Raw genomic sequence first — 26,507 nt, 5'->3', positions numbered from 1 at the left:
ACGGGAAGCATAGTGATTGAATGTTCTGCGATATATATTAAATAAAGTCAGGCTGTCAGGTCCAACTTTATTTAATTTGGCATCTATCAAAGCAACCAAAAAAAATAAGGTGCTTGTTTTGAATATAAAAAATATCGGGAGAGATGAGGACGAATACTCGCGTCCTCCGAAACGAGTGGCATCAGCTGTCTGCGTTTTTTCGCTCTGCAAGCCCGCCGTGCAACCATATTCAGAACTTACAGCGTCAAAAGGACCACGCAGTTCCGAATTGTGTACAAGCCGGCCTGCAGGCGCCTGGCCAGCCACAGGACTCGCTGGTATGTGGTGAGCCAAGGACTCTCCAGCTGACCTAAACCCTGTCCCACACAGGCAGCGCTTGGCCAGTTGTGCCTGGGAACTCCAGTCCATGGTCGGCAGTGGCATAGCTTGGATTCAAACCGAGCTATACGGCGCATCCTGCACTCTGGCGGAGTGCCTTTTTCCTGGATGCGCCACTCGGGAGCCCTGTTTTAACGTGTTTTTGTCTTTTAATATCACATTGTATTTTATGCTTTTTGAGTGTATGCCCACACCTTGAATAAAGAGCATCATAAACCAGGACCATTTTATTTTGACTCTTCACTAATGTGTTATACATAAAGATTACTTCACGTCCTTAAGAAAAAATGGCTATGGAAGTACAACAACTCTGCTTCAGGCACATCTCGTTCCACTGCAGAGACCTGCAGAGACCCACAGAAAGTTCATCACTTGAATAATGAATAATTTATCCTCTTTTTACCTCTGAATCACTTTCAGCTGCAATAACAGGCCCGTGCCTGTTATTGCAGCAAAATGAATCTTTTATACATGGTGTGATTCAGTGTGTGTCTTTGTGGCGTTCGTGTGTTTTTGACATTTCCTATTATGATGAAGAGGTTGCTTAGATACTGGATACCATTAATTGGATAACATTAACAAACCCGCAATTACTAATTACAGCAACTTGCAGCCCACTAATAGTATCCCACATAGCTCCCCGCTCTCAAATATACACAATAGGGCCCAATTAGATTGATGTAAATATCGTTGGGTATAAAATAAAACTTAACAACTCTAACAGCGCTCTTGCATCACTTTATTTTTTTTGTATGTAAAATGCTGGGGTTAGGGCCCTATTTTTATAATTTTAACAGTGGCTATTTACACCTGCCACTGTTAATGTGCATTAAATAAGGAACAGTATGTTGCTATTATAATGAACTTGCTTAAAAGTTAACTCTGAAAATAAATAAAAAACAAGAAAATTGAGGAATTTAAGTAATAAGGGTTTTGTTTGTAGCTCTTATTCTGTCAGTTCTGTTGTCTCTAGACAAAGCTCATAATTCAGTGTAACAAACAGATGGCACAGACTGTGTTTCATCCATGCAGGAGCAGTCCTTGTCGGCAGGAATGGTTGCGCTTTCCTTTTGGCTTTCTGTACAGCGATACTAACCCTGTCAAACTTGATGTTTTTCAGAGGAAGTCACGTAGGGATGATCTACTGGAACAGGATTTTTGTGCAAGGTAATTTTTTTTTTGTTCTTCAAAAAGATGTAATTGGTACTTAAACAGATTTTTAGTTACAGCTGTGAATGGAATGGAGTGTCAAGTGGAGACAGGAAGACACTGCTGATATCATCAGACCAAGTACCAAACATTAGAAACAACTGCAATATGTAGCACTCACTTTTCTGTAAATAGGTTGAACTTCTATCTAAATATTTGTATAAGTCTGCATTCCTTCGAATTAAGACGCAAGTTTTAAACCAATTCTTTCTTCTCTAAAATGGCCTGTGTCTTAAATGTGACTATAGTGATGCATGTATTACAATCGTCAACAAAAGACATGACTGCCTGAGTACACAAACAGGAATGTAACTGATTGCCAGAGAAAATGCTAGCAAAAACATTACTGCCCGATCTCGAATCATCCATGACATACAGGCTGCCATTTTCAAAGAAGCAGGAGTCGTTGGGCCTCATTTACAAAAGTTGGAGTTAGCGTGCACGTACAATACTGAGCCTAATGTGCATAATACATCTAAATTTACTGCCCCATTTACTAACAGAGAACGCATCAATTTACAGTATCAATTTACACAGTATTTGGCTTATTTACATACAATACCGTGCACAGTACATGTATTGTGAAGGTGGAGGTGGCTTACATTGACTGAAAATGAGTGATCAACAGACACAGCACTCAGCAGGGGACAGGCAGGGGCAATGTAAAGTGAAACTGCAATGCTTACATATCCAATTGATTAGAATGCTTAGAATTACCGGACATCTTCCAAAAAAAACGGACAGGGTCAAAGTACATAAAAATACCGGACAGTCCAGTAAAATACCGGCGGGGTGGCAACCCTAAAATACATTAAGTAATATGTTGATTAATTGATTGAAACCATGCCTGCATACTTATTGACTAGGAATCGTACAGTGGAGGCAATGTGTTTTGAGTAGTATGTTTGAGTATATTGGCCTACATACAATTTATACAGACATTTTCACATACATTACGACATGTGTGTGTGTGTGTGTGTGTGTGTGTGTGTATGTATATATGGGTGCGGCCCACCAAGTGAACAGTCTTATCTTAAATGGCCTTTGCTGCCAGATTTTTCTGTTCTAATGAATTTTCATAACCAAGTAATTCAGCAATATGTATTTATTTTGCATTAGTGAATCAGTGAATCAAACGACCAAATCTTCAGAATTGATTCACTAAACTGAATGAATCAAACTAATCGAAAGAAAGAATCGAACTGCATATCATTAGTTTTCAGGCCAGAAAAATAGCGCGCCTATCAGTGTTTAGAGCCTGGTTCCCATACGCACTAATAAATGATCACTTTAATGCGCGCACTAAAATTAACGTCCTTTAGTGAATACCATGTGAATACAGCTCATCTCATTATTGTGAGCTGGATGCTCATTTAAATGCATTATCATGCATTACCATATAAATCACATATTCATTCTGATTACCATAGTGTGGCACAATAAAATGAGTGTGCACCATAATATGCCCACTATTTTGTGCGATAATTAATACAATTGCAATAGTAAATACAGAAGTCATTAACGTGCACAGTAATTGCAATTATCACTCGCCATAAAGTTCAGCACCCTTTCGTAAATGAGGCCCATTGCCTGGGAAATGTCAAGTAAGAGTCCTCCTCCAACTCAGAGGATGATGACTAGGAGAGATTTGTTGCTGTTACAGGCATGTTAATTTACCAATATACAATACGCTTTACCAATATGCCTAATGGATGAGTTTGTAGCATTTCATTGCCATTTGTATAAATGGCCCTTCTTTGCGTAATTGAGATTGTATCTTTGTAAATGCATCTTTATTTGACTCGATCCACCATTTGTTGTGCTTTCCCGTGATGTTTTTTTTTTTGCAAACGTTGCCATTCCAGGAACACTCAGGAGACTGTCTTGATTGGCACATTGGCCAGTTCCACTGCTTTCAAGGACAAGCTGTTTGAAAGGGCACCCGTTATCGTGCCCCTTGTGAAGTCACTGAAATGACTTTCCCTCAATTGTTGCGGAATATATCGCATACAGCTTATATAGGCCTAGTGGATCACATAACTCGTCACATGACCGCATTCACTGTCATGCATTTCATTTTAATTTGACATTCTAATTGACTGTTTTGGTCAGTTAGTGTATAGTAGTAAAGATGTTGTTCAGTAAAGACACATGCCTGACATATACAGTATATCAGTATTACCTATGAAATGATTTTGATTTAATATGGTAGTATATTGTATACACATGCACGCCCCCTGGAGGTTATATATGATATACATCAAATACTGTAAATCCAGAAATATTTGCGGTCAAAATATTTGGCGAATCACACCCAGAAGACCAATTTCGCTCCAGAAATGTTGGCGACCTGTTGCCTAGGGTGACCACCCGTCCCTAATTGAGCGGGACAGTCCCGAAATGTAAAGATCAAGTCCCAGTCCCAGGCTTAATGCCTCTGGGACGGCATTTGTCCCAAATTCATAGACACAGTGCAATCTTACAGTTTAGCGTCACAGTCAAACCATAGCATATCTGTTTATAGCACATCATAGCACCGTCCCTGCCGTATTATTTTGCAATGCCTTACACTCGTACACAAACAACTTCAGAGACATTTAAAGTGCTGTATACAATGTATAGGCCTACTATTGCAATATTAACTCCAAAACAGAACTGAATGCAAATTCTGATATCATAGTAAATCAACAAAAAATACTACTAGAACGTATTTACCAAAGTTAAAACGTGTTTTTTTTTTTTTTTTTTATACCATCTTAAAATCAAACATTCTATTTTTTAATTTACAACAGAGGGTCACAGAAAAGCTATGTGGAATTTCAAATCCAGTTGTCATTTATGTTTTTATATATATGTGAAAATCGCATAATAAAAGGCTTGCAGATATTTCTGGATTTACAATAGTGTCTGTCATTGTGTAATTGTATTCCCATGTTGTCCTTTCCTGTGGTTTAATAACATCTGGGATCGAAATACAGCAATAATAAAAATGATTCTGCACTCACTATTGAAGGATGAATTTCCAATGCACTAACCTCTATCTAAACAAACAAAACACATTTGGGATTCCTGCTGATACACAATTTCTGTACTGTGAATATATAAAGCTTGGTTTTGTGTGACAAATCAAACAGTATAGTGATTAGCATAGGTGTCTGTAAAATTAACCGGTATGGCTTTTATTGCATGGCTTTGGTCTCTTCAGCATTGGAGCAAGTCGGAAATGAATGCTTGGTGGCCACTTGTTTCAACAGCTCTGCTTGATTAGAGAAATCAAATCATTTGTTTCTAGAAATGCCCTTTCACAATTGATTAGGCTAACTACATCTTACTTTGACTGAGATTGTCCCCATAATTGTTCCAAAAATCCTGAAATGTCCTGGTTTTTCAGAAATCATTCTGTCAGTACAGTAGTCTCTGGCTAAGAGAACACCCCTCTGGAAGCAAGCGAAGTGTTCTCTTAGCCGAAGTGTTCTTAAAGATGGAGTCGACCACCAGACACAATATGAATCAATAAATAAATACATATTTATTACTTGTCATGACGCAGGTGCATCAACATATGACATTTACAGAACAAGAGAAAAGCAATAGGCAAGTGTATGTTAATAAACTATAATAATAAAGTGTACATACAAACTAACGTTAAGAAACTAACTGTCAAACTAAATTAACACAGCACCCCTACACACATTAAAAAATGCAGCAGCAGCTCTAGATTAATTATGAATACCTGTATAGGAGCAATATTTAACACGTGCACAAAATTATTTTACAGAATGGTGATGCAACTCACCAGAACGGAAAACACCAACTTGCTCGGCAACTTATGTCTGATTCAGGTTTTTTTCAGAAGCTCGAACAATTTCCAACTTTTTGTAGCAAGAGAAATAGCGGCGCATTTCGCGTTTGTTTACATGCCATTTTGTAGCGATGAGGTGCACTCATGGAAATCAGAATACAAAATGAGGCAATGATATAACGGCAGGTCTGGAAAGATTGAATAAAGCAATCAGTGTGCCTCAAGACACACTCGTGATGACAAACCACATTTGAAAAGATTGAATAAACCATTTGAATTTAAGTTTGATGATGACAAGTTATCAGGTTACAAAACAGTACTGTATCAGTTGTGAACAAATCGCTCGCGGTGCCAAAAGGGTGTTGTGTTAAGCAAAGTTGCTGTTCCTTTAGCCGGAGCATTTACAAAGGGAAAATCTATTTCACCACAAGGGTGTTCTCTTAGACAAAGTGTTCTCTTAGGAAGTGTTCATATATGCAGAAACTACTGTAAAACGTGATCAATTACAGCACTTGACAGCCTTAATCCTTTTGCAGTCAGCCGTTTAACCAGATGATTGATCCCCAGAAATTTAGCAGCATCACTGGAGCAGCAGCTGTGTTGTTTCTGTGCTGCACTCTTCACTGCAGACAGCTTCACATTTAAAAAGCTCTGTCAGCGGGAGGTGCATTCTGTTGAGCATTCTGTTGGATCATCAGGCCATTGAGGATACGCCAGTAGTATTGTAGTTATTCTAGTGCAAGTGGGGTGTTTACAGTCATTCTCATGAGTAGGGCTGTATTTTTAAGATAAAACATAATATTTATTAAAGCAGAGATAAATAGTTGATATATTTATTTGATCATGTAATTGTTCATTTCCTCTAGAGTTATTATACACAAATGTTCCTAAATATTTCAATGCTTACCCAAAAAACAGTAAATGCCAAATTGTAGAATATTTAATTTTTATATCCTGAATTCACCACCAATGAATTATCAAACAAAATAAAAACATAAATAAACAGACACATGAAATGTCTCCTTGTACTGAACAGAGCGATCTTTAGCAGAAATATTTCCAGTTTTTGATGCAGCTGGTGTCTATTTCGTTGAAGACGTTTTAAAGAAATCATGCAGTTCATTTACAGGAAGCAAACTAAACCGGCTGCCAGGTTCCTAAATGCAATGTAACAGGTAGTGCGTCAATAAGGCAAATGCTTGCTGTATTTATTTTTAAGTGATAAAAATATGTATATTTACACTATTCTTTAGAAATGGGAATTTTCCCGGGGAACTTCATATTACAAGGCAATAGATACATGTTGCAGAAATAGTGAACTCTGTCATAACCCTGAAAAAAAATACAACCTTACTCATGAGTGAAATAACCACACAACTCCATGAACTTTCATGGTGTATTCTGTTTATATAACAAGTACATGTGTGTAATGAAGTAATGTTTAAACAAATTGAACAGACTAATTTAGAGAATTACTTTCCTTAGATTAAGCACTACAACTGCTTAGCAATGGGCATGGTTTTAGAACAATGTGATTCACCCAGTTATTCGTTGGATTTAAATAAATGCAAGAAAAATTCAGAAATGGGATACGGTAAAAAAAAATAATAATAATCATAATAATAATTAAATCGGTTGCGTTGAATATGAAAACATTTTCAATATTCAATCTCGGAATACTTCCAAGAATGTTATACTGGAATTTCAAAATATAAACAGGAGTTCAATCTGATTGCAATTCCACCACCTTCAATACTTAGCGGCCATTCTCACAAGGTGGTAACAGTGACATATCACTCCAGTTAGAGTAGACATTCACTTCTCATGCATTTATTGAATCTGTGCATTTGGAGAAGTTGCTTATATAGCAGTTATTTTAACTTTTTTTTATTAAAGTTTCAATTAAAGTTTCAACACTGGTATTTTACACTTTACTAAAAATACATAAGAATCTTTTACAACCTCCAGGACGACCTATAGTTTCAAATAACGGTTCAATTTCGGAACCGTTAAGCCAGTTTGTAGACTATTTTATTAGGATATTGTAAGAGATTTACCTTCTTATTTAGCAGATACCCGAGATGTGATCAGAGTGCTTTCCCAACACATAGTTTCTTCAAACTCTTTTCTAGTTTCTTTCGATGTGGAAAGTCTATATACCAATATACCGCATGAGGGGGGATTGAAGGCACTGTCGTTTGATTTTGAAAATAGACAAAATTATTTACCTATGAATCTTTTATTAGAATTAACTACATTTATTTTAAAATCTAATTATTTTTTGTTTAACAATAAATACTATCTGCAAATCCAAGGTACAGCAATGGGCTTGTCTTTTGCCCCCAATTATTATTTATTTCTTAGCAGACGCCCTTATCCAGGGCGACTTACAATTGTTACAAGATATCACATTATTTTTCACGCACAATTACCCATTTATACAGTTGGGTTTTAACTGGAGCAATCTAGGTAAAGTACCTTGCTCAAGGGTACAGCAGCAGTGTCCCCCACCTGGGATTGAACCCACAACCCTCCAGTCAAGAGTCCAGAGCCCTAACCACTGTTCCACATTGCTGCCCACACACAAATTATGCAAACTTATTCATGGGGTATTGGGAAAAAGAATACATTAAAGAGACTGCCTCCAGCACTCCTGCAGAATACCTTATTGTGGAAAAGGTACATTGATGACATTTTTGTAATAATAAACTGGTTCTGAGCCTGATTTATTTTTGTTCAGAGATTAGATAAATGATACATATCCTACTTTAAAATTCACCATGGAATTTAGTCAAACTGAGATATATTTTCTTGATTTGTTAATTTCTAAAAATGTTGATGGTAAATTTGACACTAGGATCTTTCGTAAACCTAAAGATAGAAACACGATTCTGCATGCAAATAGTGACCACCCTAAACATATGATTAAAAACATTCTATATGGCCAGTTTATACGTCTAAAAAGAATATGTAGCAATGAGTCAGATTATGAAATTCAAGCTAAAGACATGCAGAAGCGTTTTCGATCCAGAGGTTACAAAAGAAACACATGGGAATTACATGGGAATTATCGATGTGGGAGATGCATTCATTGCTCCAATACATACAATACAAAATTCTTCAACCATCCACATTTGTGTCAAAAGTATGAGATTTGTGATTTCATTAACTGTAATTCAACTCATGTCACATATATGCTTAAATGTCCTTGTGGGCTAGCGTATGTAGGACAATCAAAAATAAATTTGAAAATATGGATAGCAGAACATAAAGCTGCGATTAGAAATAACAATATGGATTATGCCATAGCGAGACATTACAAAACCATCAATCATGGCTTCAAGTTTAAAGTTTGCAGCGATTGAAAAAGTCAGCTCATAGTAGAGGTGGTAATGTAATTAAACAATTGTTAAGAAGAGAATCATTTTGGATTTTTACATTAAAAACTATGGAACCCTTGTGGACTAAATGAAACCTCATATTTGAGCCAATATCTCTGAATACGTCTATTGTACCCTCTATCTGCCAAAGTAGAAATTTCTATTATAGTTTTGCATTCTTAATTAGAAGTAGATTAACCATAATGTGGTTATGTCAATTACACAATGTGGATAATTATGTAAAGTGCCAAATAACTTGATTTTACAGTTACATTATTTAATTGATCATGTATGTATAAGTGATTACAGCTGAAAGTGTCAATTGTTATGAACTAATGGAAATTGCACAATGTAGACATGTCTGTAAATTACTAAATGACTTGATTATAATTGAATTATCTAATTGAATTAGTGTGTGTGTGTATATAAGTGACTACAGCTGTAATTGAAATTATTGTGAACCTGATGAAGACCTGTTGTGTCAAAACGCGTAGTTCCTTTTTGTTTGTTTGCTCGGTTTAGTAAAAAATGTTTTTTAACTAATAAACTGAAGAAAATCTTTTTTTAAAGACTTCAGTAAATCTTGTCCTGATTTTGAATGTGCGACCAATTGGTCTTTTGGACTTCAATCTATAAGTCAAGGTTGGTGGATCGATTTGAGAAGTGAGCGTAAGCCCAAACAGACTTTCTTTTGTTTTAATGTTTTTATTGAGATTATATATATATATATATATATATATATATATATATATATATATATATATATATATATATATATATATATTCTTAGCAGATGCCCTTACCCAGGTCGACTTACAGTTGTGTACAAAATACAATACAAAGAATTACAGTACAATTAAGAGCAAATACAAAACACAGTACGATTTGATATCGGGGCAGTTCGAGCAGATAACAGTGTTGATAGTTACATCAGGGTTAGATACGAGTGCAAGTGAAATACCAAATACTACAGATTGGGTTAAGTGCAGGATTAAATACAGTAAAATAGGGAGCAGATAAGTGCAAGTTAAAGTGTATTAAAGGCAGAGTGCTATATTGTCCAGAAGGGAAGAGTTGAGTTTTACAGTTCTTGTCTGAAGAGGTGTGTCTTCAGGAGGCGCCAGAAGGTGGTCAGGGACTGGGCAGTCCTGATATCCGTAAGAAGGTCGTTCCACCACTGCGGAGCGAGGGTGGAGAAGGAGTGGGCTCCGGAGGCAGGGGAGCGTAGAGGAGGTACAGCCAGTCTTCTAGTGCAGGTGGAGCGGAGAAGTTGGGTGGGGGTGTAGGGAGAGATGAGGGTCTGGAGGTAGCTGGGTAAAGTCTGGTCAAGGCATCGGTGTATACACACATGTATATTTTTTAGAATATCCAATTCTACTCCCTTACAGCAGCAATCCTCTGAAACTCATGAGAATTGTTCAGTATGCTGTGAACTAGCAGCACCTGGAGGACAAGGGCCAGCCCTGCAGGTGCCTGTTTGAGTTTACCAGGCGCCTGGCCAGTAGGGGTCACTGAAGTGGGATGAACTTAACCCTTTGTGGTCCATTTATTCAGCGCCTGTCAGGCGCATCAGGTCCAATTTATTTTTACATGAGCTGTTTATTAACAGAATACTCAACAGTACTCTTCAGCCCTGCCCCACTCCTTGTTCGCTGTATTTATCACATACCTCTTCACAGTAGTGCGTACTGATAAATCATCTCCTGATCACTCATTTTATCACCAAACTCCTCAATAATGTGATCCAAGTCATTATTTTATTACTGTAACATCTCAAAAAGCTTGGCAAATGTCTGTGAAATTCTTTGAGCGCTGGATGCGGAAGCAGCTATCTTGTTTATGTCCATGTTATGTCTGTGGTGAAGGGGCTATGCATATTGCTCAGATCCGCCTCCGTTTTTTTTTTTTGTTTGTTTTTTCAGCTTCTCTCGGCCTCACTCGGTCATTGAAAGCTTTTCTCTGCTTTTTCCGGAGAAAAAACGACTAGGAACCTGTGCTTGATGTCTTTTTTTTCACAGCACTGTTTTATATGCCTGTGGTGGACCTTTATGGAAGATGGCTGTTAGCTAACATTAATACCAGGGTTGTTTTAATGAAGTTTGGAAATTGGAATTCAAAATGAGTTGTGGTTTTTTCCTTGATTTCCTGAAACAAACGTCTTATTACCATTGCTTAGAAGGAAAGGTAAATCACCCCTTAAGAAAAACACCAAAAGGATATTTCTGAAGCTGTGAAGTTCGTAGTTGTTTTACGCAACTCAATGGCTATGTGACTTTTGGCATTCAGAACAGAATGGAAGAGTTGTGATGTCATTATACCGTCTATATACCTTTCTAGATTTTGGAAATACACGTTCCAAGCATGGAATACCCGGAGGGGGTAGGCCATTGCCAATTTGGTAATGTTAAGATAATTCCATGGGTCAAAATACGTCAAATTCAAGGGACGAATCATCATCATCATCTTACTGAGGCAGAAATACACGTCCTTATCTCCTGTAATCCCATTGCAAATATTGTAATAACAACTTCAGAACAAATAGCACAAAGACAAATGACACCCATTTGTACAGCACTTTGAAGTTTGTTGTAAAACATATCAAGTTTTAAAAAAAAAGGGTGAAATTGATTTTGAGGCATACTAGTGCTACAGTCATACTGTGCTAACTATATTTGTTGTAAACATAGCCAATGATTCTGTTAATGGAGCTTCTTGCATGCAAGCGTAGCAATTGTCCTTGCCCGCCTACTGCAATTGTACACCCTGCTCACAGTTTCTCCAGGCATCCCTACAGAGGCTTAAAGACAGCTGTTGTTATCCTGTTGGGCATGGCTATATCTTTATGGCTGAAAGATCAATTTAATGTGTTATCATGTAAAAGCAGACAGAGATGGCAGTATTAGAAATGTGAATCACTGGAACAGACTATCTCACTTCTCTTTGGACATTGTGTGAAGCATAGCAGCATAACATTGATCTGCCTTTAGTCTTGCCAATATTCCTGTACAGCCTGCTTAACACAAATTAAAATAAATGTTTATTGTAGCTGTGTAAGCTCCATGTCAGCAGCAGTAGCTATTTCTGAAGTCATTTTTTACGTGCCACATACAGTGCCAGTTTAGTATATCCAAGCAATTTAGAGACTACTTATTTATTTAAGAGAAAAGTAGGCTATGGATTCACACAGTTGGGGTCAAAGCTTGCAAATCAAAGCTTGTGACTGCATCATTGAATGTTATCTGACATCAAAATGGCTTTAGATAAGTAATCAACATGTATGTCTTTTTTTTTTATTATCAAAGGCTTTTGATACGGGTGATCATGCAGTACTCAACAAAAGATTATTGAGCACTGGTATTGGATTGTAAGCGTCTGGATGGTTTCAAAACTACCTTACAAATAGATCACAGACTGTTAGACTTGCAATTCTGATGTTAAATCCTGTTTTGTTAAATAAGGGTGTTCCTCAAGGATTAATTCTTTGTCCGTTATTGTTTATTCTATATGTTAATATCAGTGACAACATTAAATATTGTAAGTACCATCTCTATGCAAATGATACCATTTTATATTCATGTAATCTCTTCCCCTCTTTGGCAATCAAATTTGCAATCTGATTTTGACTCCATTCAACGAGCTTTAATTAATTAATTTAAAGCTTCTTTTAAACTCTAGTAAGACAAAAGCTATGGTATTCTCTGCTATGTTACTATTGATTCAACTTTAGTTACTTAGATAACAAAGCCATTGAGTTAGTTGACAACTGTAAGTATCTGGGTATTTGGCTGGATAGCAATCTTGATTTCAAGGCCCATATTGACCATCTTGCAAAAAAAGGCTAATTGCTTGTATATTTCTACCAAAAATGTATTATGATGACACAGTCTATAGCAGAGCTTCTCAACTCCTGGGGACCCCCTGTGGCTGCTGGTTTTCATTCCAGCCGAGCTCTCAATTGCTTAATTAGACCTTTTTACTTGTTTTCAGCTCTTGAACAGTTGCATATTTCAAGTTAGCTGTACCATTTGATAAGTAACTTGAATTGCAACTGTTTAAGCAAATTGGATCCCATATATCATGCAGCCTTGAGATGCATTACTAATTCAAGTTACAGTACTCATCATTGTGTGTTATATGGTTTGGTTGGCTTGACCCCTTTGGCATTGCGAAGGCTGAAGCACTTGTATATTTTTTTATACAAGGCTATTCTATGTAAGCTACCTCCATACATAAATGAATATTTTAGTCGCTTGTAGTAACTATAGTCTTAGATCACACTCATTTTTGTATTTTACAGTTCATACTGAAGTATTTGCTTATTTTTTGGAATTAATTCCAGTCTAAATGTAACTTGCAGTCCCAAATAACTTTAGTACAATTCAAGAGTAAGCTGCATGATTATCTAATTGAGAGCTGTGCTTGTTTTAAGTAGTTGATTACACCTGTCACTAATTGATTGTCACTAACTGATTATTTCTTGTATTGAGTATGACTTGTCTGTGTTTTAAAAGTATTTTATTTTTGAGGTTTTAATCTCAATGTGATTTCCTAGTAAAATAAAGGCTTAATAATAAATACTGTATGCAGGGGTATGCTGTTACTCAGCAAAAGCAAAGCTGAATGCTGAATCAGTTGAAGTTGCTAGCTGGTATGTATGTTATATACTTCTCCTTCTATCTGGTTAAAATCTGTATTATAAAGCTAAACTAAGAATGTTATATCCATTAAAGATAAGAATTTAAAGGGATACTTTATCATGTGCATCTTACTAATATTGCATTGCTCACATAATAGGATATGAAAAAAAAGGTAACATATTAGAAAAATGTAGATAAAGTATTCCTTTAAACTAGTATCCAGAAAATCCATTGTTTATATCACTTGTTCTTCTAATGAAATTACTGGTGACCCGAAGGCCTGATTAATCAATGTATAGACTAAAAAGCCAATTAGTTTACATTATATGAGAGCCCAACCTTCAATAATTTATCAAAGGAGAAATTAAATCCAGACTATCTTATGTTATTTTGTATTTTAGATGCCGCATTAAATGGCTGTTCTGTAATATATGCTTCATCACATGAAACCATATAGAGATAGATACAGTCAAACCTGTTTAATATCACTTCAAGTGGACTGAGCATAAATTATGACAATAAGCGGAGTTGACTATATCAGGGGTTCATCAACCTAACAAACCAACGAACAAATTTAACCCAATTGAAGTTCACTTCTGTCCTCATACTTTCCTGTACGCACTCTTTTAGTACTAGAAGCCACTCAACGCAACGCTTGTCTTATTCCTTAAGGATATTATCTTCAGGCATTGCTCATCCTTGTTAGACAGCTTTTTGGGTTTTCCAGTCCTGGGTTTGTCAATTACAGATGTTTTTCTGTACTTGTTGATTATGCTTCGGATACCACACCTTGAAAATCGAGTGATGCGAGCTATTTCACTCACTGTTTTTCCTTCTTTATGCAAGTCAAGGTTGTTATAATAGTAGAAAACACTAGTGGAGGCTTTGAGTAAATTGTTGATGCTAATAATGCATCAGCGTTAAAATGTACCAAAATGCACATCCCTAATATGGGCTGCAGTGCATTGCGAGACAATATTTAATTGAGTTATGCGACATCATAAACTGCGACAGCTGGAGATTAAATATTTTCTTGAAATGAACTGCAGCCCATATCATTTTTTATATTGCATGGATTTTAAAAGTATGACATATGTTGCTGTTCAAGATATCTATCAATACTACTCGGAATAGAATGTACCTTTCCGGGTTCGTACGCATAAATGACAATATGAAGTGTTGAATTCAGAATAGCATTATATTTAATAAACATATAATAACTTATCTGCATCAAAGATCACTTGTGGTTTATACTATCCTATTCCTGTAAACTACTTCCTCCATTTTCTTGTCTCTTGGGTGGGCTGACTTTATTAATATTGCACAGCTGTCAGAAACTTTCCCATTCTCTTTACCCAAAAACCACTGGACACAACACAGTGCAGAAACCATAGAGGTGACCTTGGGGTGATCTTGACGCTTAGGTCGGACCAGATTTCCTTTGTGAAGTACAGTGATTGGAGGGAAGGTTACTGCTTAAAGTGACACAAGCAAAAAAATGAGTACCTTTCATGGTTAAGAAGACATACTCTACGACATCCCAGCAAAGTTTGTCAACTTGTTTTTTACTGCTGTACTGGGGACACAATTGAAGACAATCTTTCAAACAGAATCTTCAGGGGGTAATTGTTTCAACAGCCAGCTACTTGAATTGCATTTCATTAATAGAAAATAAGTACTTCATTAGAGGTTTTGCCTTCAAGATACTTTAATTGGCCTATTTATATCAGTCTGTAACTGGGAGCCCGCTAATTTACAGGTTCTCATTTAATTAGGTATTTAAAGTTCAAGTAGATAATTGAAATAATGGTTTGGTTCAACACATTACTGTTGTATTCTGTATCCATACTTCTGTTTGAAGGCTACTCCAAGTTTAGGCAGTGGGATTGAAATCTGAGCAAATTATATCAGTTTCTGTGTTTGCAGGGTCAATACCGATTTATTTTCACAATACTCAGTATTCATTTTAAAACTATAGCTGTGTTCCAGATAATGTATTTTTTCCTGAATAATATGGTAGTATTTTTTCTAATTGTATTCTGAAGTAATGATCACTGAAGTAATGATTTTTTTATGGGTAATATGTATTTCATAATCTTGCATTATGAAATATATAGCTTCCAGATTGTAGGGTGGTATGTGTTGCACAAAGGTAATCTTTCACCAGTTAAACAAAACAGCTCACACTTCCTAGTCTCTTGCACAGGGAAACTGAAGATGTACATGTTCAGGTACATGGTGGATGATGTTTTTGTTGCATCACACAGAAATATTCCAGAACTACTGTAAACAACAAGATAATACATCAACTCAAATAATTATTTAACCTGCATTTAACCCAAAAAGTCACCGGAGAAAATAAAGTAAAATAAAAGATTATAAAATCTCAACAAAAAACAAATGTTTGCCGTACAGTGTCTGTGCACTGTCCAGCTTGCGTGGAGTCCCACACTAGGAGTCTCTACGCTGACTAAGTCCAGTGGCTGGGCTTTACCTTTTCCATACAGACAGGAAATGAGGTTATAACCTCACGACAATTTTCAGCTGCAGTGGAGGTGAGATCCATTGTCTCTCTTTATTGTTGCAGCTTCCTCTAGCAGTATATTTCAGGGAAGTGAGAGCAATTGGATATTTCCATTATTGTCTCAATCAGGTAGATCTGTAGGAGTATGAGGATGGCATTTGCACACTGCAGGACACCAGGTTTGAAGAATATTCACCATAGTGCATAGCAGTGCCTCTGCAGTATTTGTATTTATTTTTCAACTGAGCGGTTCACACCTCGGCTTTTATATTGAACTAAGCCATGAACCCTTTTAGCTCTTGCATTTCTGTATTACAAATTTTATAATATGTCTCAATATGAAAAAACCAACTCATTAGCAGCAAGGGGACAGAGCAAGATATTTTACTGATAGATATTTAAATATTTGTCAGTAAAAGTAATTCAGATCCGGATAATACTGTCTAAAGAGGAAAATGTTTGATTAGCTATTGTGGTGACGTGCCTGGTAAAACTATTATGTTAGAAGTGCCTATCTGGGTGGCAACAGTACAAAGGTTGGTATGGCCAGTAGTACACCCTGCCAGTCAGGCACAGATTGTTCAAGGAGTAAAGACTTCCATCTGCTTTCCTAGTATAAAGTACAGTCAGCACTCGGATATCCGATACCCAGATACATGTTGCATTTTTACCGCCCTTGTATTAAGAATAAAATCCAACCCCATTATTTATAAAGATGGGTTTCGTATCAGTTTTCTAATACGAAACCCATCTCTTCAATGTTACAATTTATTTGAATATACATGACAGCCAGCGTTTTTGTTTTTGTTATTTTTATTTTTTTTTCTCGTGTGTCAAATCAGTCTGTTTTATTGTGCAGTTACACAACGCTTCCTCCAGTTTCACCTGACAGAAATGCAGCCAAAACAAAGCGAAAGAGACCAGCTACGGTAATGTAACAGTTAATCATTAAACAGTTATGTGATATTTAGTTGTTTTTGTGCATTTTCATTTGCAAGTGAACTGTGACATTAGGGCCTTATCGCGCACTATATTCTGGAATTTTTAATATTGACTTTGGATACTGTTTTAATTCTGGAAACTGTTTTTTTTTTTTTTTATCTTTTGCTAAACTGCATTACCTTTTACGCTGTATAAAATTATGTGCATGGGTAAAATTGATTTTATTTTGCTGTTGGATTGTTAACAGAGAATTTTACATACTGCTACAATACGTACTGGATTTAAAAGTATGTACTGTATTACAGTCCACGTGTCAAGTCGTCTCTTTTGGCAAGTGATATTTTCAGAATCATATCGTTCTGAATTAAAATACCACTTCTGTTGAAAATATAGTACTGTACCAACAAAACCAATAAATAGAAGCCTATTTATTTTAAAACAGTCCTTTCAGTATTGTTGTATGTATTTTTATATATTGTATATTTTTTGTGTTCCCTGAAAAAGACAAGGGTTGGAACAGGCCAAAATGAAATAATCAGATATGCGTCACACGCGTTTAACCATCACTGAAGTCAAAATTTTATAGGGTCGGATAATTGAGTGCTGACTTAAAACTTAATTCTAAAGCCATACACATAAATAAAATAAGGAAATGCATTAATACGTTATTAAACAGTTTGTTTAATATTTTAGCCACCTTTTTTTAGCAGTTGCCTCTGACGATGGTTTCAGTTGGATTTATAGCTGGACTGTGGTGTTTATGCTTCAACCTGTGTAGCTTCGAATTTTTCTTATTAGGCTTCCAAGCCAAAGGCTGGGGAAGCCTATTGTTATTGTTATGTTTATTATTATTAGGCTTCCAAGCCAATAATAATAATAATAATAATAATAATAATAATAATAATAATAATAATAATAATAATAATTATTATTATTATTATTATTATTATTATTATTATTATTATTATTTTTCTTCCCAAACGTCATCGCAGAGTTATGAAAACGCATACGTAAGTAGATGCCTATGGCTGGACAACCAGACTGGCGTCCCTGAATGAAAGTCACATGGTTCGACCGCCATATTGGATTTCGTGGATATTTTGGGAATTTTTCAAAACTCTTGCCTTTAAAAACAACTTAAGGTGGAACTGTAACAATGGCAGCAGATAGTGCAGCAATGGACTATAAAAAACATGTTCAATCGAGGTCGATTGAACAATTACTTTGCCCGCTACGCTGGATTGGCGCCAAATATTTGCTTACGATTGTAAGTCGCCCTGGATAAGGGCGTCTGCTAAGAAATAAATAATAATAATAATAATAATAATAATAATAATAAATATTCAACAATCTTCTTGTCTTAAACCGCAACGTCAATCGACACCTAAATTGGCACGCATGTTCACGACCAGGTCCTTTCTACAGTTTGTAAAATCTACGCTTTTTCGCTAACAAACATGGCCGCGACATGCAAATAACCGTTTCACGACGGCTCTATTTTCATACATTCATGCATAAATCCAAGGTGCAATACACTACAGTCATGAAACTTTATATGACCATAGAGACTCGCGTGAAGTACTGGTGATATGAAAATGACACATTTTGGTCACATGGTTTGGCGGCCATATTGACAATTGTAAAAAAACTTTTGCAACCCATAACAAGAACACTGTTGCACTTATGCTTTTCAGTGTCAACACAATTGTACAGACCATTGGAAAGTAATAACTGCTGAAGTTTGAAACCGATTGCTCACACGGAGCAGTGGCCATATTGGAATTTACGTTGAAATTTTAACTCTTAGGGCGTGCCGACATTGTCAAAATTATAATGGAACACGTATAGGAAGTCATATGTGCTCTATGAAAAAATGTCATCGCCTGTGACCTCTGACCTCTCCAAAAGGTCACATGTGATGCATGACATCATCAACATACGCAAATGGCTATAAAACTGCCTATAACTTCTAATCGGCTGCACCAAAATGCACAAAATTTGACACGGATGTAGAGGACTGTGGGATGTTGTGCCATGGTCAATATGGCGGCCTTTGGTCACATGGTGTGGCAGCCATCTTAGATTTAATGACAATTTTGGGGAATTTTCAAAAGTATTCTCATATTTGTGCCAAAATTTACAGTTAGCACAGTTGTGATGATAACGTTTCATCGATAATAACCAATGCGCTTAAATTTCATGATAACTGCTTGGAAGCCTTTATAGTTGCTAGCAACTCTAGTTCTTACTGTGATTGGCTACAAAGACAACAGGGCTAGCCAGAGTTTGGATAATGTCTGTTGGGTTGGTTTTTCTTGTGTACAGTTTCCTAGTAACTGAAGACATTGTATTCTAGGAGATGTAATTGTTAGTGGAAGTTTTAGGCAAGACCAGAGAGGAGGAAGACAAGCTGTGCAGAAAAATTGCTATGCGTATTTTTACGCATTAAATTAATTTTATAATGCGTACAAATGGCAGGTACGCAGCTTATCTGGACCGCTGATGTCTGATGTGTTTATTTGAAAGATAAATGACACATTGCTTATATTATGCAATGGAGGTCTCACAAAGAGTGCATATGGCCAATTATTTTTAGACTCAGCTCACCGCTACCACCCATGCACTGACTCGGGAAAGCGAAGAGGAACACAAGCTGTCCTCTGTAGCGACCACTTTTTATCACACTGCGGACTCACCATGCAGACACCCAAGAGCTACAGCATCGGAGGACAACGCAGCTCTCGGGTAGTTTACAGGCAAGCCCGCGGCGCCCGGCGGTGAGCCAAGGACATCCTGGCCGACCTAAACCCTCCCCCACACGGGCGACACTCGGCCAATTGTTCGCCGCCCCCTGGGAGCTCCCGTCCACGATCCGCTGTGGAATAGGCTGGACTCGAACTGGCGACGTCCAGGCTGTATAGCGCATCCTGCACTCCACGCGGAGCACCTTTACCGGATGCACTTCGTCATAACAGGCTACAGAACTGTCAGGCTCCGACACAAACATCGTATTTTATACATCAATGGCAGATCCTTTAATACAAGACTCCAGAACCGCAAGAGTCTGATTTAATTTTAAAATACTTTCACACTTCCGAAGGTATACAGCAAGCAGCATTGTTACTTCAATAAAATATGTAGCTGTGAGTCCAGATAGAAAAGAAGCAGTCTTTTATCCTTGCCTAAGGCTTCTCTTTTATCACTTGTAAAATGTTACTGATGAAAACAGAGACATGTTTGTTGGAAAACAGGAAAATGCTGTCACAAGAAAAAAGATGTTGAGTGATATAAATGTACTTAAAAGCATACCTCGAAGAAAATGGAGAAAACAGGAAAATTCATCAAATACCAGTAAAGTAAAGCAAAGACAGGTATTTGACACATATATGAAATTTATATTTACTACGGTAATTGAAAATACTTCACAAAAACAATAGAAAGTTTAGTGCCAAAACAAAAGCTTTTAAAAAAACAAGGGAAGGGAAATGGTCATATGTGCTACTTGTTCAACCTATTGTAAACGGCTACAACTAATTATAACAAATAACATACACCAAAGTGTGCAATAAAAAGCCTGTAATTGTATCTCGGGCTTCTGGTGACATGGATACTCGACCTTCAGTCTCGTCGTTTATCTTGCTACAAGAGTTTATTCCTTACATTATTATTATTATTATTGTTATTGTGTTATTTTTAACTGCCTGTTGTCACAACATGTAACATAAACAAAAGTTTATACGCCATGCTTAAGGGTTGAGTAATGATTAGTTAGTGATTGTGAGAGTAAAATGATTAGAAATGGAACCAGCAAAAAATATTCGTGGACTACTTTTCCCCCTAGTTTAAGTCTGTATTTCAAATAGGTTTATTTGTAGCTTTTATTGTTGTCTTGGACTATTTGGCTGTCAGTGTAGTTGCTGTTCTGACTCGATGGCAGTGCGCTGTGTTTATTCATTTTTAGAAAGGGAAACAGTAATGCAATTTGACTTCAGTTTTATAATGTGACAGTGCAGGTGCTGTGAAACCTCAGGAAAGAACAGAAATGCAGCACTCTGACTGGCTGAAACACTTTATATTTGTGGGGGCACTCCTGCTGCCAACCAAGACCATAAAACCCAAACATATTGCTTTTGTCTCAAGGGAAGAGTTGTTGTTAGCAGAGGGAAAATCTTTATTGCTCTTTTCCTAAGTTCCAATAATCTAGGAATCGGCAATGTTTTTTTTACCAGATACGTTTTTGAGAACCACGTGATCTTTGTAAAGGGATTTCACTATTGGTTGTGAATAGGACACATGATCACTGTAGAACTGAAGAAATGTCAGCCCTGGACAATTGATTTCCATTGTTGGCCTTGGATCTTTCCATTCAGTGTGTGAACTACCAGAAAGAAACCTCTGGGGAAAAAAACATTTAACTGTCAAGTACAGTAGGTACAATAAACACCAGTCAATTTTCCTGGTTTTGGTGCTCTGTGGTTTCCTTTTAATGAATACCCATTATCACTTCTCGAAATAGTTTGTTTACTTACATTAACAAAATAGGTTTTAGTGTGATAGTTATTTAGTTATTGGTACATTAATTAGATCTGTAGCAATACTAGTAGATGGCTGATTTCTACAGCCCCTTCCTACAGATGTCAGGACTGCCCAGTCCCTGACCACATTCCGGCGCCTCCTTAAGACTCACCTCTTCAAAGAGCACCTGTAGAACTCCTCTGTTTGTATCCTGGGACACTATCACCCTTCATGTAAATGTGCTTTATTTTGCTCTTATCTGCCCCCTATTTTACTGCATTTAATCCTGTACTTCAGAATACTGTAATCTGCCAAGTTTTTAACCTGTAGTACTTTGTATTTAATCACATCCTGATGTAACTATCACTATTTAATCATATCCTGATGTAACTATCACTATTACCTGCTGTATTATTGAATTGTGGTTTGTCAAACTTGTACTTTACTTGAACAAAAGTTATTGTATTTCTTGCTCTTATTGTAACGCTTGAAATGTTTTTGCTTACGATTGTAAGTCGCCCTGGATAAGGGCGTCTGCTAAGAAATAAATAATAATAATAATAATAATTTTATCACTGTAGACTCAGTGGATTCAGCAGGCACCCCTATGAACCGTTTAACCTTTACTGTTATTATAAAACAAAATGGCAACTTGGAATTGGAAGATAGTTTGTTTTATTCTACATTATTGGGGAAGAAATGTCTTGTCTAAGGGACAAAATGCTAGAAAACTCAGACACAATCAATCAATTAGTGATTAACAGGAGTGGATCTAGCCTTGTAGCTTGACGGGTTCACTAAATTCTTCAGGATATACAAAAGGTTCCCTGTGACCCCACCTCACCTCAACAAATGTATAACATATTTTAAGGAAATGTTCCATTCAGCACAGTTTGGAACACATTTGCTAGTAAATTTAAGTACCATACTAAGAGTACAACTATAATAAGCAATACTTGGAGTTATTCAAATATAAAAATAGCTTCTGCCTGTTTTTTTCCATTCTTTCTCTATAAGCTGAATCCAACTCCTGATGTACAGGTGTTTTAGTTTGTTGCATCACAGATACAAAATCATTGCCAACTATTACTGCTGCTTTGTGGAATTCTGATTTTTCTTGATGTTCTTTCAGTTTTGTAACTGTTGAAAAACAAATTTTTAAAGGACCTGTCAAGTTTCTCTGCATTTTTTTACTGTTTTTCTACGAAAATGCATGCAATATTTACAGTAGGCTCCATAAAATTCTGCAAAGACCAAATATGTTTTTTCTTTTGTTTATTTCTATTATATATATATATATATATATATATATATATATATATATATATATAATGTATGTATATATGTATATATATATATATATATATATATATATATATATATATATAATGTATGTATATATGTATATATATATATATATATATATATATATATATATATATATATATATATAATTTTTTTTTTTTTTTTTTAAACTGTGTCCAACATTTTACAGCTATTTTTCCTTATCTAACATCTTTTGATGTGTGCTTTGGATCGTTGTCATGTTGGAATGTCCAGTTACGCTTTAAACCAAGTTTTTGTAGCTGAGGGTTTCAGATGATTGGCTAATGTCTTTTGGTATGCTGTGGAATCCAATTTACCATGTAATGGAACTAAATTTCCTGTGCCATTAGAGGAAAAACAGCCCCATAGAAGTATACTACCACCTCCATGCTTGACAGTATATATGATGTTCTTTTCTTTGTACACCTCACCAGACTTTCTCCAAACGTAACGACTATCAATGTAACCATAGCTCGATTTTTGTTTCATCACGCTACAAAACCTTTGACCAGAACTCATACCTGTTATTCAAATGCCGTTTTGGAAACTTTAAGCGATTGTCCTTGTGACGTTTTCCTAAGAGTGGGTTTTTCCTTGGCCTGTGACCATTGAGACCTTCACCATGCAATACCTATGGTTGAAATGGAAACCTCAGTCCCACTTGCAGCCAGTTCACTTTGAATATATTTGGCAGTAAATCTTGGATTGTTATTAACCTTCCTCACAATTCTTCTACTTGTTCTTGGTGAAAGAACCTTCTTTCTTCCAGACAGAGGCAGTGTTGCGACAGTACCCTGAGTCTTGTACTTCTTGATAATAGAAACAATAGTTGAATTTGGGATACTCAAATGCTTGGAAATCTTCTTGTAGCTTGTAACCTTCACCAGCTTTTTGACAATAAATAATGTTCTGCCTAAGGTCTTCAGATAGCTCTTTACTTTTTCCCATATTGACTTACTGGTAATGACAGCAATCATCCTATTCCTAACCCTTTTATACTCTCTAAGAATGTTCACCTACAATCCATAATTTTCACCTTGTAGACAATACTATCATAGCATCAACGGGTATGAACACTTTTGAATTAGCGTTTTTGGAGTTTTGCAAAAACATTGCTGAAATAAGTAATTGTAGACATTTATACGGTGCAAGGGTTAACCGATGTTTTTATTTAGCAAGGGTTTTGCTAGGGTTTCCCCCACACACTTTGACCCACACTCTTTGACATAGGTGCTAGAGATATTTATCTTATAAAGCTGGCAGCTTTGTAAACACATTGCCATGAGATCTACAGTCTGTATTTTATTTTAAAATAATAAAATATTGTACAGATAATCTCATCTATAAGCATTTCATTTTTATCATTATAAACATATTTGTCAATCTTCATGTTTTAATATTTTCACAAATCAATGGATTGTGCATGTCCAATAAATAACCACTATCGCTTCTGTTCAAATCTAGAGATGAATAGCTTGCAAATCAATGAGCTGTGACTCAATTTACTCCATAGCATGACATCTTTCATGTGGTGAAATAGCATTCTTTTGCAAGTTTGTATGTAGGAGCTGTGAACCATCATATGACGTAGCCAGCTGTATAATGTACAGTGTATCTATACGTATTTTGTGTGTGCATAACTAGAGAGTATTAACTCGCAAATCAATGAGACATGACTTAAATTACCCATTAACACCAAGACTTTCATGACGTGAAATGGCATTCCTTTGCGAGTTTGTATGTAGGAGCTATGAACTATTATTTGACATAAAATATCCACACGACTATCCACTATCAACCTAACTTCCCCGGGGTTAGTGAGCCATACTTGTAAGAGATGGTGGTAACCTTTTCTTCTGTAATTTCTCTCTGTCTTTGCACCCACTTTTTGAGAACAAAAGCAGGCTGGGGCTCAATCATCAATGTGTTGGTCGGAAATTACTGAGACATGAATTAATTTACTCCTTATCTTGAAGACTTGCATGGGGTAAAATAGCTTTCTCTTGCGAGTTAGTCTTCAGGAGCTGTGAACTGTTGTATGTAGCCTACTGTATAATGTAAAGGGCATGTGTATATGTATATATAATATATATATATTAATATATATATATATATATAATATGCATATTTTTCTTCCTGATAAATCAAGATAATTAAGTCCCACATCCTGAAACATGACTCAAATTACTTGTTTTGCATTTGCTTTTGTAACTGGGTGAAATGTTCCAGACAGAAAGAAAATACAATTGGATGCATGATTCTAAAAGCATACCAGTTTTGCATAGTTTTGCATAGTTATGCTATGAGGAAAATACAGTAATTGTCTCCTAACCTATCCACTGAGAACACCAGATGTCTGCTGCAGTCAGCAAAATATTAACTCGTGCGCATGAGAGAGGGTTTTTTTTTTTTTGTCCCTTTAGGGGTTCCGCACCTTAGCGATTGTGGTGTGTGTGTGTTTTTTTTTACATGTTGATTTTAAATGTCTCATCTCTTACTTTTGCAAACCACAAATATGGAGACTGCCTGACCTCCTGTATGTTTCCAGCATAGGGAATGTGTGATTTGATTGTGATCTGTAACCCTATGCACCCACTTCTCCACTCTGATTACCTCAACTGTCAATCACATGGCCTCCTTGCACTAGGTCTCAGCAATTTATGTTTTTTTTTTTAATCATAGAATGACATCTTAATCTTTTCAAAGTACTGTGTTTCAAATCATACAGCTTATTGCAAGCTTTAAAACTCCAGATACAGCATTAGCACTGAAGGTTTTCTGCACTGAATTGATAATTCTTGTCTAGAGTACTGGATCAGGTTTTCCCCAGCCCTGATTATGCTGTCAATTTTAATTTCTTCTCACAGTTTATCACAGTGTAATCTTTTTTTTTTTTTTTAGTTGGCCATCCCCCCCCCCCCCCCCCTTAGGAAAATGTACTTTCAAGTCGGATGTACAGCCTGATTTTGAGTCATGTTTTAATACAATTTAAAAAAGAAACTGTTTTCTGTTGTCATTATTTGCAACTTGTCCAGATGAAATAAAGTTCTCAATGATATATATAGCATTGCCAAGATGAAAGTAATGTACAGTAGGGGATAACATTATGACCCACCTGCAGAAGTCCAATAAGGACCCACTTGCTAAAAGGACACATAACAGCAAAAGAGCAAAAGTATCAGAGGAAGACATAGGAAAGCAACAACCAATACAAGAAAGGTTTCCCAGGGAGCAATCCAGCGAGTTATCAGTGTGATTAATGCTTGGTATAGCTAGAACTGTTGTAGACTTGAAATCTGAAAAGTATAACGGCCATTACTGGGGAATGTGTTTAGTGACCAATATAGCTGGTTGAAAACCACCTTGGAGTGTTTTTTTTTTTAAATATCAAGATCACGCCAAACCTTTTCATATACACTTGGGTTGGTTACATGTTGAAGGTGATATGATACATTACCCAGTGATGTACTGGGTTCTGTATACTGGGCATTGAATGGTTTTTGAGCTTAATATCTTGTTACTGTTTGCTGTAGTACACTAAACTGGATACACAATTGTTTTATCTGTTTGGAATACAGACAAATTCAAAAGTGTATTCACATTTTTTGTATGATTTAAAGTTTTTTGGTTTTTTTACAGGCTGGCCAGGAGCAACCATACCTATTCTTGGTTTTTTGTATTACTTTACACAAATTGGAATGGAATGGGAAAGAACACATGTGTAAAAGTGATTGTAAACTACAATGCAACTGTTGTTGAGTGAATGGGAAGTCTAAATAAAACACTCCACAGAT

At 36.3% G+C, this 26,507-nt stretch overlaps 1 pseudogene; it reads left to right on the top strand.

Annotated features, from left to right (window-relative positions):
- Positions 1–26,507, top strand: part of LOC117402885 (protein-cysteine N-palmitoyltransferase HHAT-like) — a 71,516-nt pseudogene extending 45,009 nt beyond the window's left edge.

The sequence above is a fragment of the Acipenser ruthenus genome, chromosome 5, assembly GCF_902713425.1.
Source record: "Acipenser ruthenus chromosome 5, fAciRut3.2 maternal haplotype, whole genome shotgun sequence".
Taxonomy (NCBI): Eukaryota; Metazoa; Chordata; class Actinopteri; order Acipenseriformes; family Acipenseridae; genus Acipenser; species Acipenser ruthenus.
Note: the sequence above shows the minus strand (reverse complement) of the source record. Positions and strands in the feature narration are given on the sequence as shown.